Source organism: Quercus lobata, chromosome 12, assembly GCF_001633185.2.
Source record: "Quercus lobata isolate SW786 chromosome 12, ValleyOak3.0 Primary Assembly, whole genome shotgun sequence".
Taxonomy (NCBI): Eukaryota; Viridiplantae; Streptophyta; class Magnoliopsida; order Fagales; family Fagaceae; genus Quercus; species Quercus lobata.
This window is the reverse complement of record NC_044915.1, coordinates 29,378,431-29,383,837: the sequence shown is the minus strand read 5'-3', so window position 1 is coordinate 29,383,837 and position 5,407 is coordinate 29,378,431.

The window sequence follows — 5,407 nt, the reverse complement described above, 5'->3', positions numbered from 1 at the left end:
GCTGCCGACTGATTCGCATTTGTGCTTGCTGTTATGCTTGGTTTTAAACAACTCTTTAGTTTACAAATCAGAGGAGAGGATGTATACCATCTTCAGTGTATTTGTAAGCATTTCATTGGTTAAGTACTCAGAGCATCATAGACTAGGTTTTATAGGATTCTCAATGTTTGTAGAGAATTTCCAAGGATTGTTAGAGCTAGGTTCCGTTATTTTGGATTAGGAACAATTGTGATCCCAATTTTCCTAGGACTCGTGGGACGCATCCAAGGGTTGACCTACCTAAGTAGGTTTATAGCTAGAGTTTTTTTTTTTTTCAGATTTTTATTTTTGAGAAAAAAAGAGTTTTTTCAGCTAAATCTAATAAAATTATACCAGTCATCATTCAATGGGTCAAGTGACTCAAGTAGTCAAGTGACTCAAGTAATAAGTACGTTACACTAAAAAAAAAAAAATGCAATAAAATAAATAAATTCATTAAAAAGCATTCTCGTAAATAATGCTTCTCACATTTCTAATAGGTTTCGCTTCATCGCACGCTGTGTGCGCTTCACCCATCACTTTGGAATTATTTAAAAGTATAGCCCTTTGGAGTCCAGATGGAAAACTCTAAAATTCACCACCCTCTTTTCTACCAATCTTTTTAAATACTTTTGGTGCCACCACAAGAGGGTCATATCCAGTTGATGCCATTAACATTAACCCAATGTAATCTGCTTCCACTTCCCCACTGTGAATGAAACAAATTGTAACATCATTATAATTTTTAAAAAAAATTATCACCACAAAAAGAAATTTGAACCACGTTTGAGTTTTGATTGACAGATATATGATAAGAAACGACGACAAAAAGGTAAATCCAGTCCATGTTAACTACAAGTCCACAAATAAAGAAGGTTCTAATCAATCCATACAAATTCAATAAATAACATATTTTATCTTAAAGAAAGTTTTAAGTAAATTTCTTACAAGTAAATTTCTTCAGAGCTCTTACAAGTAAATTTAAATCCTTTCTTTATATTTACAAATCTAAAGGCAATTTTAAGTAATTCATCCCTACGAATTTACCAAACAGTTGCTGGCCATATAGCATCTCCTGCCCTCCCAATCTAATTAGTTGAAAGTCATCAGAACAGCCTTATTGCCCTAGGGTTCTTCAGCGATAATATGGAAATATACTTGAAACACAAACTCGTTCCTCCCACAAGAATTCAAATGGGGAAAATTATTTTGATTGAAAACATGCATATTTAAAAAGTAAATAAATAAGCCATCAAACGTATAAGATTAAGATGAGTAGTAAGAAAATACCCCTCAGCTAACATAAACGTCTCATGCTCCTTTCTTAAATTATACTTAAATTATTCCTTGGAAAGAAGATGAAGCAAAAATCGGTGAATCCTTGGTATAATTTCTGCTTTATGTTGAGCTGCAACATGTCCGATCTAATAGACAAGGACAAAGTTTAGCTACAAAATTGATTGTAACCTTAAACTATAACCTTATTCAATATCATTAACATTACTACATGTTTTAAAAATCTAACTGTTAGATTGCATGTTTTATACGTTCTTAATACACATGTAAGATTAATTATTTATTTTTTAATTACAAAGTTTGTCAACAGAGCACTTTATTTGTAATGTATGCATTTTTTATAAGTGGGTTGATAACAGAGACCAAAATGAAAATAATTTTCAATGTTCAAAAACTTAAATAAACACAAAATCAATTTAAGAACCAAAACGAGATTAGGCTCAAAATCTAGGACCAAAGTGTATTTTCGGCTATAGTTTTGCATAAAGCGGCCACCATGCCTTTGTGAATTATGACCACATATATTTCTTCATTATTTCCATGTGATAAAAAAGTGTCCCATCATCCATTGTAACATTATCTTCTTCACCCAAAAAAAGATGCCATAGTACACTGGCCCACCATTTCCATCATTGTAGTTTTGCTAGCAGAATCCCATTTTTCATATCTACTACCCTCACGTGATATAGCACTTTATTTCGTTTTTTTGCTGAATAGCACTTTATTTCGTTGGGACTCGGTTTAAGAGCACTAGTATTAGGGATGGAAACACCCTCGGTTGTTATTTTATAACTTTAAGCTCAAAAACTTGTTCCATTCAGGCGTGGGTTTGCAAATTATTTTGCAACATGTGAACAGTTGGTTCTTATAGAGGAGGATGAGAGCATTGCGTTGGGGAGTAGTACTACAGAGGCTACTAGAGTAATAGGAAAAAACTGTCTTGTGATGAAGGTACTCTCTCACATAAGAGCATAAACATTGATGCACTTAGGAAGAACCTTAGAATGATGTTAGAACCAAATAAGGGTATCCAGATAAATGAAGTTGAGGGTGAAATCTACCTAGTAGAATTTGGGGATGGGCGGGATAAGAAGAGAGTTTTGGAAATGTGCCCGTGGACATATGAGAAGTATTTGATCCTGTTGAGAGAGTTTGAGGGCGAGCAGGTCCCAAAGGAGATCTCACTATGGCAATCCCCGTTCTGGATGCAAATACACAACCTCCCGTTAAAGAGCCAAACCAGAGAGACGGGCAGAGCTATAGGGGCAAAGTTGGGGGAGGTTATGGACGTCAACATTGCGGAATTTGGAGTTCATTGGGGAAAATCCTTGAGAGTTAGGGTAAAGATTGATATTCACAAGAAACTTGTGAGGGGGAAAAAGATCGTTATTGAGGGGGGTGAGCAGAGGTGGATAGCCTTTAAATATGAGAGGCTCCCAAATTTTTTTTATAGGTGTGGGCTGCTTAGCCATGGTTTAAAGGAATGTAAGGGAATGGTGTTTTGGACCATTTGGAGATAAGCAAGATTCAGTGTGGGTCATGGTTGCAGAGTAAGGCACCGAGGAGAAGCAGCGGTGAGTTGTCGAAGGCTAGACAGGAGGACGGAAGGCGCGATAGGGGATGGTCGAAGAATAAAGCTGAGGGAAGTCAAGCGAGAGCGAAGCACATGATGGAAGAAAGGTGTGGGGCAGGAAAGGCACCGGAGTCAACGCTCCTACCCTTGGGGACTGGTATCACTGAGAATGAGACAAATAACATGGCCCAAAGCTGTCAGGAGCTAGTGAGTGATCATGAGAAGGGAAAGGGTGAGTGCCTAGGAGAGAAGACAAATGGAATCCTTCCTATTTCATGCAAGGAAGATGGCGAAGGAAGCGAGGTGCGAAAAGCACCAGCAGATGTGATGCAGTAGGAGACAGGGTCTTTACATGGGGAAGACAATTTGTTTGAATTTAGGGTGGCATCAACTAACGAGGGAAGTAACAGGTTTGTAGCCCAGCAGGATTTGAAGCGCGAGCCGGGCCCAATGGCACTATGCTATAAGGAAGATACGGGCTAGATTGCAGAACATTTGGGCCCAACGAATGGCCATTGGAAGAGTCGTGCACGTGAAGCCCGCAATGAGAACCTGAAGGAGGAAAAAGCCCCAGAGTTAAAGAAGAGAGTTGGCACTACCCCACTTGAAGAACTAGAACCATATATACCAGATCAGAAAAGAAGGAAAACAGTAGAACAAAGCAAACCACAACAAATAAATACTGAAACGGATGGCAATGAGGCGATGGCTGTAGAGCAAACCGCCGAGCTTAATGAGTGTCTTGGCTTGGAACTGTTGGGGTTTAGGGTCACTGCCAGCAGTCTGAACTCTTACCGGTGAGGTGAAGGCAAAAAACTCAGTTTTATTTTTTCTTTCAGAGACTAAGACTAGTGCGAGTCGGATGAAGGGGCTTCAGAGAAAATTAGAGCTTACTCAAGGAATATTGGTGCTGAGTGATGGCCAAAGCGGGGGGTTAGTGATGCTATGGCACGAGGGAGTAGCGGTGAGTCTTCGGAGTTGCTTAAACTCTCATATTGACGTTGTAGTGAACGGGAGGATGGGGCGAGTTCATGGAGGGTGACGGGTTGTTATGGCCAACCCGATGCTAGGAAAAGGCATATCTCTGGGAGTTGTTTAGGCCGTTGAAAAATCAAAGCACGTTGCCGTGGGTGGTGTTCGGCGATTTTAACGAAATAGTTCATCTAGAGGAAAAGCTGGGATGGTTGGAATGAGATGCGGATCAGATGAGAAATTTCAGAGAATGTTTAAACTTGTGTGGGCTGCTTGATCTGCGCTTTGTGGGGGCAAAGGTTTACTTGGTGTAATGGCAGATTTGGGGAGCAAAGAACGTTGATTAGTCTAGACAAAATAGTGGCAAATGAGAGATGGTTTGCGTAATTCCCCGAGGCACAAGTTCAGCATATCTCAATGTCTACTTCGGATCATTGCTTGCTTGCATTATTTCTAAGAAAGAAAAAACCCACTAAGCCGACAAAAAGAAGGTTTGTGTTTGAAGAAATATGGGTTAGGGACGAGAGATGTAGAGAGGTAATAGCATCGGCTTGGGCTTCTTCTCAAGCAAACGCAGATGGGTGCATTGTGGAAAAAATTAAAAATTGTCAATCCCAGCTCAGACAGTGTAATTAGACGATATTTGGAAATGTAAACACAAGGCTAAAACGGTTGAAGGAGTGTCTCTAATTTCTCGAGGGGCAAAATCTCCTCCATGAGACAGCAAGTGAAATTCAAGAAGTGAAGAAGGAAGTCAACGAGACACTAATAAGGGAGGAGGTGATGTGGAATCAAAGGTTGAGGGCACTTTGGCTAAAATGTGGGGATAGGAATACCAAGTTTTTTCATGCGACAGCATCCCAAAGGCGAAGAAGGAATAGGATTGATGGGCTAGTGGAGGAGGGAGTGTGGTATGATAGTCCTGAAGACATTGAGAGAGTGATCCTTAACTACTTCTCATGCATTTACAGTACCGACCACCCCACCTCATTTGAGGCAAGCCTAAACGCAGTAGGCAAGCGGGTCACTCAAGAGATGAATGGCAAGTTGCTGAGAACATTCAAGGAAGAGGAGATCAGAGTAGCTTTGAACCAAATGCATCCGACCAAAGCCCCAGGCCCTGATGGTATGTCACCCATTTTCTTTCAACAATATTGGGATGTGGTGGGGTAGTCTGTGTTAAGCTGCGTTTCTCAAATTCTCAGTACTGGTGTGATGCCTTCGGGCTTGAATGAAACTTATATATGCTTGATTCCTAAATTTACTTGTCCACAAATGATTACTGAATTTCACCCAATCAGCTTGTGCAATGTTGTATATAAAATTGTGTCCAAAGTCCTTGCCAACAGGATGAAGAAGATTTTGCTAGAAGTGATAAATGAGTCACAGAGCGTTTTCATACCAGGGAGGTAGATCACAAATAATGTGCTAGTGGCGTTTGAGACATTGCACTGCATAAACTAGAAAAGGAAAGGAAAAAAGGGTTTGATGGCTATTAAGCTCGATATGAGTAAGGCCTATAATAGGTTGGAGTGGGCTTTTTTGGAG